Below are 12784 nucleotides of genomic sequence, written 5' to 3' on the forward strand. Positions count from 1 at the left end.
AAATATCAATCAACTAGTCTATTACTTACCAAAATTATATATGGACTAAACATATAATTTTTCAAAAGAGGAAACTTAGACAAAAATACCAACAACAGCTTTAGCAGAAGTTGCAATAGCTCCAGCAGAAGCTATAATAGCTCCAGTAGAAGCTACAACAACTCCTGCAGAAGCTACAACAGCTCCAACAGAAGCTGCAGTAGCTCCAGCAGCAACGTAGGTAGTTGACACATGTCCTAAAATGGCATCACTTGCCCATTAATGTCCAATCCCAGCAGCTTGGTATCATACCCAAAGAAGTAAGGGTCTTATAAAAGAAATCTTGCCATTTTAAGCTAAGATCCACAACCTCTAGTTGTAGTACCAAAAATAGAAGGATCCCATAAAGATTATCTTACCATTTTTAGCCAAACCATGAATTTAATGTCAAATATTTTTCCTCAGGCAAAAGAGGTCATTCAGATGACATCATCCAGCAACAACAACTGTGACTAGGATTGTCTAGTAGTTCAATAACCCGCCCAAACTGACCGGGTCTGAACGACCCAAAGCCCAGCGAGTGGACCTAAAACCCATGGTCAGTCAGATTTGGGTCTGCCTCTAACAAAAACTGAATTATCGGTTCGGGTAATGGGTTAAGGTATTAAAAACCCGTTTTACCCAACCTGCTTGACAGTTTCAGATTTTAAAAAGAAATTTTTTTTTTAGGTCTCTGAAGTGATAAGACAACCCGTATAGCCTCTACTTTCTACTCTATAGTCTGAGTTCTGAACAATTGAGACTTACACGCAAATGCAAAATCAAATCAAAGCAGAGTTTCATTTCAGTCTTCCATTCCACTCTCATCAAAGTCTCAAATCACAGGACTCTCAACTCTCAAGCGTCAAGCCTCAACACTCCACTCCCACAAGCATTGCTTTGAGTTTCACGTTTCTCTCTCTCTCTCTCTTAAATCCTTAACCCTAGTAGCTTCTTACCGCTACCGTTAAGTCGCCGTCATCAATGACCTGCCGTTGTTCAATTCTAGTAGTCTTTCTTTTGCCCAAATCCCTCTCCCTTAAAGCTTCCTTTGATTTGCCATCTAAAGCTTTGATCTTGTGCATCTGATGGTGGGTTAGTATTTATTTATTTATTTTTTTTAATTTCTTGCTGACCTTGTGATGGATGTGGTGATGGTGGAAGATAGAGTGGTGGTGGTGCCAGTTTAGTGCTCTCTTTTTTCGTCTCATAAATTTGGGGTTTGTGGACTTATTTGTGCTATTTGATTTTTGTAGGTTTGGATTGTGGTTTGTGTTTTAGGTTTTGATTTCTGTGTGTTCTTTAGGTTGATTCCTCACGGGTATGGGTTAGTTTTGGTTTCTCTATTCTTTGGTTGATTTCTTATATGTCTGGGTTGGTTTTGATTTCTTTGTTCTTTGGTTGATTCCTCATGGGTATGGGTTTGTTTTGGTTTCTCTATTCTTTGGTTGATTTCTCATAGGTCTGGGTTGGTTTTGATTTCTCTGTTCTTTGGTTGATTTCTCATGGGTCTGGGTTTTTATTTTTCTATTCTTTGATCTGGGTTTTGAATTTCTGTTCTTGCTGTACTTCAGACCCGAATTACCCGATGATTTTGACCCGATCAACCGACAACCCGAGCCACCGGGTCCAACATGAAATTCGGTCGGTCTCGGGTCCCTTTTTTGTTCACCCGATCCAATCGGATCGAGTACGGGTTAACCCAAAACCCGATCCGATCCGACCCGTGGACAGCCCTAGCTATGACTGATAGCTGTAATAGCTGTTACAGCAGCATTAAGGTCTCAAATTTTCTTCTTTTGGCTAAAAAACAAAATCCCACTAATGAAACCACTTACTTTGTCAAAGACCTTTCCTTATTTGCTAAATTTCCCTTTAACTAATTCTGATTTAGTTACATACTTGGCTCTATATGAAGAGGACCAAGCTACACACTAATTGAGGATCTTTCCATCTTTCTCTCACCCCCTTATTCTGAAACTTCATTCACTTTGCTGCCATATCTCTAAACGTCTCCATATCTTTCTTCATCTCTCTTAAAAAATCCCTCTTCTTAGATAACACCTGTAACACACACTACTACCCATCTCTCCCACACTTTAATATTCTAAAACTTCATCATTTTGTTGAACAAAAGCACATCTCCATCTCTTTCTCTATTTCTCTTACAATACCTCTCTTCTTAGAAAGAAACATAACCCATGACATAACACAAAAAACTACTCCAGCAGCAACTATAAGCTCATGTATTTATCATATTTAACCTTCATATTATCTATCTCATACTCCCATATATTTTACAAACACATTCCTCACAAACTATCCATACATACTTCTTACATATATTTCTAATCTATCTTACAAACACCATATCTCACAAAACATATATATTTCTTACAATCTCCATACATCTTAAAAGATACCAAAAACTCTTCTAAGAACACATTACAAAAGCCCTTTCTCATGGAAGGCATATGAACATCAATAATGAGGCCTTCCTCTTAAAAGGCACAAAGATTTCGTATTAAAGTCATTCTCATTGAAGACATACATTTCTAATACTTAAAGCTATTCTTATGAAAGGCAGAAACTTATGAAATTAAAAGCCCTTCTTATGGAAGACAATATCACTCATACTTGACTAAAAACTAAAAGAGCATTACATGGGGAAAATCATTTAAGTGCTTGATCAAGGGGACAAACTTAACCAACCGATGCACACGACTGGACATGTTCTCTCTCCTTCCAGTTGCACTCATTTTTCCTTTTCAATCATGAAGTCACCATGAAAGGACTCACTTCATCATGCTGCTGAAATATTATGTCCACTGCTATTATATGGCTGGAGCCACAAACTGTGAAGATAACTCACTAATGCTATATGGCTGGAGTCGCAAATCATATAAAGAACAAACTGATGCTGTATAGCTGGAGTTAGAAACATACAAGATAAGTCAAAATCTCTCTATATTCAAGATTACATTATTAAGTACACATTAGCTCATTACTATTGCACCGCTGGATGCAAGTTACTTTAATATCATCTCACTATTTAATAAACATGATCTCACTAATACTTCATTAATGAACATACATATTAATAAATCAATCTACCACCATTGCATATATATTATTTAGACATGAACCACTGTTGGACATATATATTTTTTTGAAATGAACTACCATTGGACATATATTATTTGGACATGGACCATTGCTGGACATACCTTATTATGTTGAACATGAATCATGAACCACAACTGGATATGGACTATATTGGACTCATCCCATTATTGGACATTTGATACCTAATTAATTATTTTCTAATATTGGACATCACTTAATATACATAATAAAAACATATTAACTCACTATTTAATCAAAGCTATCATGCTAAGCATATTATTTATTTATTTCAACCATTATCATGATTCTAAGATTATGGGCCTTATCTATTTTATAGGCTTAAAATGCACCGGAAGCCATTGGTCTATACGGCCCAATGTCGAGTTTCGAATTGGACTCCCCAAAACAAATCCAGGCCTAGCAAAGTCACACCTCTAGTGAAATACACGTGGCTATGCGCAAAAAACCGCCCTCGACAATGGTTATCCTGGAACCAATCCGCCTGAATTGTCAAACACTGTCAAAACCGCTAAAGTAGACCAGAAGGCCATAAGTCCACAAAACTAGCACCACAAAAGTCTTCTATGGCCTTCAATCTACCAAACCTGAAAATTCTAGGTCTAGATGCCTAGCCACACGCTGCCATGCACAACCAAAAGCTTCAAAGATCATGGCTTACTCCTTCACATTCGTATAAATCTAGACCTCACTTTACAAAGGTAGCATTACCACTCGATCCAGTAGGCCCTGATCTACAAAACCTGAAAATTTCAGGCCCAAAAGATTAGTCACGTGTTGTCATGTACCACTAGAAGATCAAGCATTCACAGCTTTAGTTGCACGCGTTGCCAGATGAGACCACATGCTCACACGCGCCGGTATTACTCCCACACATCTCCATGATGCCTCATGCACTCACATGCACCCCTATGACATCATCCTCCACTAACTGATTTGACTGGACCGACTTGGAAATCTAACTCGGATCCAAACTGCCTAGAGAGAGAGAGAGAGAGAGAATACTTTGACCAAGTTGGACCTTTGACTTTAGCTAAAAAGTCAAAATTTTCAAAACGAACCTGTCCCACTCGATTTTTCGAGTACATTCTAATTTTGGGATCTGTTTCTTCATTCGAAACTTGAAAATTATGCAAACGTCCAATTTCTAGAAAGTTGACTTTTGCATAGATCTTGACCAAAAGTCAAAATTTTTAAGGACCTATCTTGCTCAATTTTTCGCGTACATTCCAATTTTGGAGTCCATTCTATCATTTGAGACTTAGAAATTTCACAAATGGCTCAATTCCAAGATAGTTGACTTTTGTGTTGAAATCGACCTAAATTCAAAATTTTCAAGCCAGACTTGTCTTGTTCAGTTTTACGCGACTTGAAAATCACCAATCTAACCCATATCTCCGAAGTATTGATGGTGTCCAAAACTTAAGCTCCCAAAATCAAAATTTGAGATTCATCCATTTAGTTTGGATCCCCTCAGGGTTATCCTCCAAACTTCATCTAGGCTTCCCTTTTAAAGAACAGATAACCTTCACAAGTGTGTCTTAAACTTGAAATTACATTAGGTCACTACTTCAGCCAACCTTTCCTGTTTAGTGCCTAACAGTCTCCCAGCTACCATTCTCGTTTGGTGTCTACCATTCTCGCCAAAAATTCTCATCCATCATTCTTATCTAACATACCCATCTACCATTCTCCGTCTCTTCGCTATAAATAGAAGGTTCGGATTCATTGAAGCTCATCGAGAAGAGCACATTGAATCATGAAATGAATATTTGATTCTTTCAAAATCTCAAATCCTCCTACTCATAAACATTTCTTGCCATAGGCTCATCATTCTCAACACTTAGCAACCAATATTGCTTCATAATTAGTTTGAAATCAACATTCTCATGGTTTAGTATAAACTTATCACCCAACATCATTGCTGTTTTCAGATCTAAACAAATTTTATTTCCCCACTTAACGACCTCATTTGTCCATAAAATTACTCATAACAAGGCTGGTATCGTTGTTTTATGCATCCTCGGACCTAGCTGGCAAAGAAGTCTAAGTCCAGCAAAGACACCTATTTCTAAGCTCAGGAGGCCTCCTAATTGCTTTGAGGGCCCCATAGTCTCTCTCCAATTGCTTGGTCTTCCAACAGAAGCTGTAGTTCGAAACAAATAGCAACTTGGCTGGTTTCTAAAACCAAGATCACAAGTTAACTCCATCTTTCATTTTTTGTGCTTTTCCAACAAGTGGCATTAGGTAAAAGTGGTAAAAGGTGTTGGGGTATCCTACAAATTTTCCCCTATCCAACACTTACGATGACCTCCAAGGTACCAGCTCATCAGAAATCAACCTTTGGTGTCGATTAATGGTCACCAAAGCATCATTCCATGTTACCACCAGCGTGGGACCTAAAGGTCATCATTGCTGCTTCTGGAATTACTCTAACTTAAAATCAACTTGAAGAATTTCAGAAAGTATACTTCTGAAATTACTTCAACTTAACATTCATCGGCATGGTCCCATCACACAAGCACATTTGATGACTTGTCGTCGGACCTCATTTAACATGATGTCAGTCTCATATCCTAAAATACCCCAAAAACATCTACACCAAAAATTCCTCGACGTACAGGGCTAGCTCCATGGTGTCGTATGTTTCACCCATTCACCATCTTTGCTTCATCCCCATCTTCTTCACCACCACCACCACCACCAGCATACCCAGAATCCATAAACTTCTGAAATTACCTCAACTTAACCTAAGCGATGCAATGACGCACACACACTTAACCACTTTACCACATGACTTTTACGTAATCCAAAGTATACTCTTCTGAGACAATTTCACCAGGAGTTCTTAAAAACGCGAGGCCAACACCATGACTTTGTATGCTGTACCCAACCAACATCCTCGCCTCTTCCCCCATCTTCTACACCCTGTGATCGCCACCAATAATCCAAAATACTCTTCTGAAATTACCTCAGCTTAACCTCTGCTGAAATGATTCAATCTCGCAAGTACATCCAACTACTTGCAAATAACGTTCAGCCTCACCAACTCACTCCAAGTACCATGGAACACTCTTTTGAAATTACTTCAACTTAACCTCTATTAAGAAGGCTCGGTCACGCAAGTACATTCAAATACTTGCAGACCCCTTTTTGGTCTCATCAAAGCCTTTCATATGGGTGGGTCTACTATTCAGAAATTACCTCATCCTGCTAAAAGCTTTACCACCTACTTCATTTGAAGATTCAAGTGTAAAAATCCTTTTTCGAAACTTATTCCCGCACCACACTCCAAAACTACGTGTGTGAACAAGTCTCGAGAGGACATTTGTAGAGATGAAAAATTCCCAACCTATCAAAAGCTAACACATCATATTACCAAATCCACAAAATACAGCCAATTACAAAGCGCCACATACTGCTGCTAGGTTTTGCTAATAATACTTAGAAATCAACAGAAATTTTCCAAGTGTCATTAAAATAGAGGCATAAAATGCATGCAAAAACCATTCACATATCAGCGTGTGTAAGTGATGACATAAGCAGTCTAGCACGTGTAAGCGATGACATATGCAATCCAGCGCATGTGAGTGATGACATAAGCGGACCAATCAGGCTATGACATGTGTCACCAATCAGACTCCGCCATGTGTTGCTCACCTACCCCCAAATTCCTATGATGCCACTCGCCAATGTTGCATTATATATTTAATTTTTTGATGTGAGCAATTAGAGTAAATTTTAACTACCCATTTCAAACATTTAGAGTAATATATTGAGCATCCAAGGTTTGTAAATTTTATCAAGGGCATTGAGACTTGAGAGCTTTGTAATTTGACTAACACCCCATGGTTTCTTCAACTGAAACATTCAGGGGGTTAAAAGCCTCCATTCCTAATTATCAAGTAATACAATGAGCATCTTGCACATTTTATAATTTATAATACAAACCCATTGAAAACTCATACTCATATACAAGACTACAACCTAATACAGTTATTCAATATCAACTAAACACTAAAAATTCAACAACTAAGAAAAGAAAATTTATATCAACTAGATCTAAGAAAATTTATAGACTAAAAGTCTAGGTTTTTTACTTGTAAATTAATATATCAAATGAAACAATGGAGTAAGAAGATTTGAAGGTTTTGATTGATTCAAATTGCAAAGGAAGAGGATGAGGAAGGGTGAGAGAGCTCTTCTTCAAAAATGGTATGTAGAAAATTAAAATGAAGGTTATGTGGGGTTCTATTGAGTTATACCAACTTTGGACACGAATTCCTAAATTATAAACACTTTTATATGAGGCGTAAATATACTTTTGGTCCCTACATTTTGGGCCATTTCTTGATTTGGTCCCTAAATTGATTTTGATGCTAAATTAGTCCCTGATGTTTGAAAATCGTTTTTAAAATAGTCCCTACCGTCAATCCGGTTACGGAAGATGCTGATGTGGCAAATGAAAATGCCAGGTGTCAAAGCCAACTAATAAAATATTGCAGAAAATGCCAACGTGTACCACTCAACCCCAAGAGACCCTCACGTGACCAAGCCACCTCACGTTCCCGCCCTTTTTCCCTCACATGACGATCACGTGATCGAGCTTATCAACGTTTCAGCTACCTTTCTTCAGCCACTTCAGTCAGTTCAGTCCTAAATCCCCAAATTTCACCTGAAATCCCTAAATTAGCTTGTGCTTCCTGAGAAAACTCAAGCCCAGTCCCCTGAGAAAACTCAATACCATTTCTGTGAAACGATTTCCCTGACAAATCAGTGCGAATTAGAACGACAATGTGATCTGGAGGAGGAGGAGAACGTTGTGATTTGAAGCTCGATTTTTGGCATCGATTCTGACATCTGAGATACAGATATGTGTGTATATCTATTTCTCTATGTGTATTTCTGTTTCTTTGTGTGTATATCTGTTTCTCTGTGTGTATATTTGTCTCTCCATCTCTTTTTATATGTCTCTGTCTCCTACTTTTAACGCGTTCTGTCTATGTGTGCAATTTTGTCTCTCTCATCGATTAGGGACCACACTGTTGGTGATTCATTATGCTTTAATTTGTCTGTTTGGTTGGTGTTTGTTATTGTTTGGCCTTTAGGGATCAATGTGGTCCAGGAGTGTTCCCTGTGATTAGTAAACTATATATATTTTTGGCATTGTTTTGTGTTCCATGAAGGAGCTTATTTTTTAGAATGTATATAGTCAGTGCATGTTTGACTGTTTGGTTTAGTTTTGTCTTTATTGTAATAAAATAATTAGTACTTTTTTTCCATGCATGCAGAATGGACAATTTATTTACTATGCATGTGCATCATGGGAGGCAATTCACTGAAAATCTTGAGGAGTATGTGGGGGGTGAGGTGGGGGTAGTAGACAATTGTCATCCTGATGAGTGGTTTAAGGTAGAGATTGAGGCCATTTGTAGGGAATTTGGGTACACTGCTGTGAGTAGGCTATGGTACATAAACCTTAGGGATAATGAGGAGAATAGGGTGTTCCACTTGATCAAGGATGATAAAGATGCAATGCTCATGACTGAATTGGTGAGAGGTCATGGGCAGATTCATGTATATGTAGAGCATCCAGTATATTATCCTATCCTCATTAATGGGGGTAATGGAGTAACATTGGAGGTTGCTGTAGGAAATGAGCATGATGAGCATGATAAGCGTGATGAGCATGTTGGCTTTATGGATGTTAGTGATTTTGAAGGGGAACTTGCTTATGATGCTTATTACAATGGTAAGGACTACTTTGATGATTTTGATGAGGATGGGTCCTCTGGTGGTGATGATGATTTTAATGGTCATCAGTATGTCTATGAAGGTGACATGGATGATGATTTTGGCAGGGATGATAGGGGTGATAGGGATGGTGGTGTTGTTGGGTCTGAGGGTGGTTATGATGGTGGTGAAAATCCTGCTCCCAACAATGGATATGGTGTCCAAACTAATTCTGATGTTGAAATAATAGAATGTAGGAGACCTGGTAAGGAACCAGTTGTTGGTGAACCAGAAGAGGATGGGGCTATCAACTCTGACAATAATGATGATAGCAATATGGAAGGGCCTAGAGAAATGAACCCCAACCAGAGGTTTGTTGGAGCAGATAGTGATGACAATTGGGAAAATGAGGTTGAGGCACCAGCACCAATGCCAGATCAGATGGGGGCTGGTGTAATGAACTCAGATTACACCAATGAGGAGCTGTTAAGTCTCACTGAGTCATCAGATAATGGGGGAGTTGATGATAGTGGCAGTAAGGGTCATGGTGAAGGTGATCATGGACAGGTGGACAATGTCATTAGGAGGAACAAGTTTCCAGTGTTGAAGCCAGTCTTTAATCCTGAACACCTTAGGTTTGAGAAGGATATGTTGTTTATTTCTACTAAGTTGGCCCAGTAGCAGAGCTAGCAGCAGCAAAGCCTTTTTTTTTTAGGGATAGTGAAATTCCGGATTGAAGAGATTCACCCGTAGTAGATAAGGGGTAAAGCCAGAGGCAAGGCTATAGGCACCTCTATCTGTATGGGGAATTTCTTAGAACAGAGGCAAACCATTCTTAGACTCGAGGCTGAGGTTTCAACTTACAAAAAGAGGGAGAAGTGTTTGACAGTGTCTCTGATCTTGGCATTGATGATGTGTGGGATATGCCTTTATGTGATTTTAGCTTTAGTGGATTAGCTGGGTGGGTTATGTGTATTGCTGGATGGATTAGCTGGTGTAGAGAAATTAAGTGCCTTGTATTAAGGTTTGGCATGCTTTTTGTATGAAGGGTTGGCATGCCTCTTTGTTAGTGTTTAAACATATGCATTGTGCAATATTTTGTGGAGAAGTGTATCCCAATGACCTTGTAATTTCGGCTGGAATGAAATGAAGTTCTCATTGGTTGAACTTAAACTGTATATGTTGTTTTACCTAAATTGCTCATGTTTACTGGTTTGTAATGAATGACTGAACTTATTTGGTAACTATGTGCGATGTTTTGATTGTTCTGCAGTTACCAAATATTCCATGTACATAGTGACTGCAGTTACCAATTCTGCCATGTACATAAATCTATTGGACACACATATAATAGCTAAAAGTATACAAACCATAAACTGAAAATAATGGAACTCATTCCATGCCACAATACTCATAATTGTAGCACAATGCAGAAACCACAACATTACTGCTAAATACACAAAGCACATAGGTCATTCCCTGCCATAATACAGAAATTCAAATCATACCATAGCCGGCCAACAATCATAATCCAATATAGATATTCTACATTAAATCCAAGTGTAGCTATACATATTAAGCATGAAATCCAAGTGCAGCTATACATATTAAGCCATTGTTTCAGGCAACAAAAACAAAAGGTGATTGCACCACATATCACCCTACTTAGCTGCCACTGTACAGCTATACAAAAATGGACATAAGTCAGCCATAGTTCAGCCACCATTACAAAAAGCATGCCAAAAGTGCAGTTATACAAACTGACTACAAAAGCATTACAAAAAGCACCACATAGTTTAGCTATATAAACTGACTACAAAAAGACAAAAGCTTAGATTCCATTAGCTGATCCCCTTGGCCCATGCACAGATGCTTGGCTCCCATTAGCACTCAATACTTCTCTGTACCTAGATGCATTTCTTGATGCATTCAAAGTGTCACTTGTGATACTTCCCTTCCTCCTCTTGGATGTTGAAGTGTTGGGGGGTGCACTGCTTGTAGCTGCATAGCTAGTTGCTGCACTGTTGTTGGCTGGCCTATCGGAGGGTGTACTACTTGTAACTAGAGTGGTGGTTGCTGTATTGCTTCTAGTTGGATGAGTGCTTGCTGGCTCATTGATGGCCACTCCACTTGCTCTACCACCATGACCATTGTTGCTTGTCTACACATACATATACACTCAAGTTAACTTCAAAAGGTAGAGAACAAGTACAAACAATTGTGATTCATGAATAAATTGGTATTATACCTGTTTTGGCCTAGAACTCCTTCTGTTTGGACCACTACCAGTAGCTGTAGGCAATGAAGAATTGCCCCAACCTCACCTTTGCAACTTCTTTTTTGTGGCCTATATTCCCACATGATTTGCATCTCTTTGAAATACCTAAACCCTTTCTATGCCCCTTACTTGGTTCATTGGGTTCCCTTGCTCTCTTCTTCTTAGGCCGGCCAGGTGGCCTTCTCTTTATTGGAGACTGCACAGGTGGGAGTCTAGTTGGGATCTACATATTTTGACCATTGATTGGATCAATCACTGGCGTATAGCATGCCTTGTATGTGCTGACTCTGTAGCAGTCATCAGTGTACTTCTTAGCTGCCTCTATGTTGAAGAAAATGCATGAAATAGCATGGCAGCATGGAATGCCAGAGATGTCCCATTTCCTACAACTAAAGGTCCTTTTAGATAGGTCCATAATAAAGCTAACTAGCTCATTCTTAACCTCAAACCTTGTGTCAGAAGCCCAAAAAGCCAACCATCTACTACTTCCCAATTTTTCCCTGTGCAATCTTTTACACACTTTAGGGCACAACTCAGACTCCACCTTCAAAATACTTAGTCTATTCTGTTGGGACCTGTTCATCAAATACAGTTTGATGTCCTCAAGCTGCACACATAATCAACCCACATGTTAGTCCATGCTATACAGTATATAACTTAAACATGAATTCATGAACTACATAAACTACATGACATTTTCATACCATACTGATAATGGGTTTCTCTCTGAATTTTATTATCCTACTGTTGAAGCTTTCACACATTGTTCAGGACAGTATCAGTTAGACCATCACTCCTGAACATGTGTCTAGCCCATATTGTTGTGGTATGCCCTTTCAACCACAAATAGGCACCCTCATCAACATCCTTAATCTCATTCATTAACCTCTCAAACTCCTGTGCATAAGTAGCTTTTGCTTCTCTCCAAAACAAATCCTTGATCAAGAGACCAGGATGTTGTTTTCTCAAGTTGTTGTATAAATGTCTACAGTAGATTCTATGTTCGTACTAAGGCCAGTTATCTGCAAATGCTTGCACTAAACCCTGCCAAGGTAAACAGCAAGCAGTTAGCAATATAAACATAAAATATTTGTTATATAAACTAAATGACATTTGTTATTTTATTCGGAATAGACAATATAAACATAAAATATTATAATACCTTTTGCTGGTCTGATATGAAAGCCCACCTCTTGCTATCACCAATGTCAGCTAGCAGCAAGTTGAAAACCAAACCCATAAGTCCTTGGTTTCAGCTTCCACCACTGCAACAGCCAAGGAAAGTACTCTTCATTAGGATCCCTAGCTATTGCAACCATCAGCTGCCCCCCCACCTTGTGTTTGATATGGCAAGCATCTAATCCAATTAATGGCCTGCAGCCTGCCAAGAATCCATTCTTACACCCGGCCCAACATATATACAACCTTTCAACGTATGGCACTCAAGTATGTAAATCCATCTCAGCTGCCGACTCTCCCTCATTAAAAGTGTGAGTCTTCATCAAAACTGTACTACTAAGACTGGATCTCTTCAGTTCTACACAATAATCCCAAAGTTGATTATATTGCTCTGTGAAAGTCTATACAAACTCTTGAGCCCTTTCTTTAGCA

Source organism: Quercus suber, unplaced genomic scaffold, assembly GCF_002906115.3.
Source record: "Quercus suber isolate HL8 unplaced genomic scaffold, Cork oak 2.0 scaffold_61, whole genome shotgun sequence".
NCBI lineage: Eukaryota > Viridiplantae > Streptophyta > Magnoliopsida > Fagales > Fagaceae > Quercus > Quercus suber.